We start from the raw sequence: 2,743 nt of genomic DNA on the forward strand, positions 1-2,743 counted from the left end.
ACAGAAACTTTATATAATTCTAACATTATTTTAAGGTAATAATTATATGGGGCATTCCATCCCAAGTCAGCCACTCGTAAACTTTTGGATTATGCCAAAGTGTGTTCGTCCGGATGGACAATTGTAGTCGTGCTTTCGTGCGCGGCTATTACCAACATTTTAGATACCCGCCAAAAAGAAAAAGTGGCGCTACGCGGTAGGCCTGCCGACTTCCGGGCTACCAACTTCATTGTGTTTTTGTTGCGCGGCACAACAACGCTTTGTTAAGTGCCTTATGCTGTTGAATATTAAATATATTAGTGTATATACTTTTCTCGCAAAATGCCGAAAGAAAAGCATTCGAGCTACCATAAGGGCCAAGCAGAGCACCGTTCGTATAGAAGAAAACATAAACACGGAAGGAAATCGCGAGATCGACAGATCGAGGTTAGTTCCGAGGAATCTTCGCGGGATATTCCACAAGATTCGTGGACCTCTAACGGGGCATCAGGAACGTCATCGCTACCCCGGACATGGTCTGGAAACGAGTTGGCCAGCACGTTAAACAAAATTTTCACGTTCATGAAGCAGCAAAGTGCAGCAAACCGCGGGAACCCCCCCGCGCCGGTTGTCACGGCCCACTTCCCTCCCCCTCTAGAGAATACGGAGGTATTCCTCTCACAAGGGGTCGAGGTCGAGACAGAGACAGATGAGCAGATGGTTCTCTCGAACCGGGGCGGTGCACCAGGTATATTTTCTTGTTACAGCGAAGAGAAAATATAGCCGATTGCTCTATCTAAATCTCAATTGGTTTTGTTTTTTCCTTAGCAGCAGAAGTCCCTGCACAAAAAGTGGCATTTGCAGATCCAAAAGCATCCCAGGAGGTTATTATCTCGGAAGAAGGCGAAATATCTCTTGTAAGCGAATTATTTGGAGAAGAACAATATTTAACAATCGATTCGTCCTGGGACCCGATTATATTTAAGGCTGCAAAATCAGAGACACGTACAGGCATAAAGAAAGAGCTTCGTCAGAATCTATTGTCGAAATACGAGCTCAAAGGAGACCTATTGGGGTTAGGTCCTCCCAAAATCAATAAAGAATTGTTAGCGGCCCTATTCAAGCGGCAAGTAGTTTTGAAGAAAGACGAATATCAGGCCAATAGACAGATTCAGGTTGGGGCCTGCCTGAACGCAATAGGATCCGGCATAGCCGATCTCTTAAAATCCCTGGCAGTTTCCCCACAGGACGACGCCTGGAGAAACATTATCATCAAGTTAGCGGATGGGCTCCATTTATTAGCCGACCTCCAATTCCGTTTATCTCTGGCTAGGCAAGCCTACGTAAAACCATGCCTAACCTTCGTAGGAAAGTCAGCAGCAGACTCTTCCAAAGTAGACGAATGGCTCTTTGGATCTATTAATTTCGCAGACGATTTAAAAGCAGCACAGGCCTGCGAGAAGGTAGGGCGAGAGCTATCAAGGCCTCTCTCTTCCTCTATCCCAGCGACAGAAATCAAAGCAAAGAACCTTCCAACACGCCAAATCCAACCAAAGCAGTCAAACTACAAGGTCCCTGTGCGACACACACCAACCTCGGCTCGCCGGACAGGGGCGAGATATTCAGTGAGCCTCAACCGACATCAATCCAGATCCAGGACACGGATGCGCCGTTAGAACCAGAAAGAACAGCAGGACGTTTACATAATTATCGGCACAGGTGGGAGAGATTAACAAAGGACCCCGAGGTTCTTCAGGCAATTGACGGTTACCGCATTCCTTTTGTCTCCTCCCCGCCCCCTCGTGCATTCTTACGAGAACCAACTTTCTCTCCGGCCATAGCGGAAGCATGCGATAAAGAAATTTCGCGCTTATTAGAAAAAGGAGCCATAGTAGCCACCACTCCTTCCGAGAACCAATTTTTGTCTAGTTTCTTTTTGACCAAAAAATCGCCAGGAGGAATGCGTTTCATACTCAACCTCAAAGATCTTAACCGTTTCCTCTGCCCGCAGCATTTTCAATTAAAAGATTGGCGCACTGTGGTCCAGCTTATGCTACCTAATTCCTGGATGGTTACGCTTGATCTCGATGATGCCTATCTTATAGTTCCCATAGCCCAGGGCTATCGCCACTTTCTCCGTTTTCAATGGCGAGGAATAACATACGAGTTCAACGTCTTACCGTTCGGCCTGGCGATGGCCCCATTTATTTTCACAAAAATATTGCGTCCAGTGATGACCGATTTGAGAGAGAAAGAATACTGCTCGGTAATCTACTTAGATGATCTTTTTCTAATTAGCTCTTCAAAAAAGAATTGCTTAGATAACCTTAAAGCTTCTACAGAATTATTGTTATCACTTGGATTTCTGCTCAACTACTCGAAATCTTGTCTCATTCCAGTACAATCCTGGTAAAAAAATTTTTCTGAATTTCTCTGAAAATTTTCCTTGAAAAAGTCTGAAAATTTTCCTGAAAAAGTCTAGAATTTTGGACACGTTTCAGAGTTTTTCAGAGAATTTTTCAGTAAAATTTCAGAGACTATTAGAGTATTTCAGTGATTTTCAAAAATTTTCATGGTTATACAGTTCATAGATTTTTATAGATATTCATAGATTTTCAAAGTTTTTCAGAGAATTGTTTAGAGATTTTCAGAAATTTTCTCTACATAATAAAATCGAATGGCAAAATTTTAATTCGATTAAAGCTGATTCCAATTTTGAAAATCGGTTTTAATCGAAGTTTTAACGCAGGGTTATCAATTAGTT

At 43.1% G+C, this 2,743-nt stretch overlaps 1 pseudogene; it reads left to right on the plus strand.

The window, feature by feature from the left end:
* Positions 1-321: 321 nt before the first annotated feature.
* The window catches only part of LOC105461007, a 17,077-nt pseudogene continuing 14,655 nt past the window's right edge, over positions 322-2,743 (plus strand).

This window comes from Wasmannia auropunctata, unplaced genomic scaffold, assembly GCF_000956235.1.
Source record: "Wasmannia auropunctata unplaced genomic scaffold, wasmannia.A_1.0 LD336101.1, whole genome shotgun sequence".
Classification (NCBI taxonomy): Eukaryota; Metazoa; Arthropoda; class Insecta; order Hymenoptera; family Formicidae; genus Wasmannia; species Wasmannia auropunctata.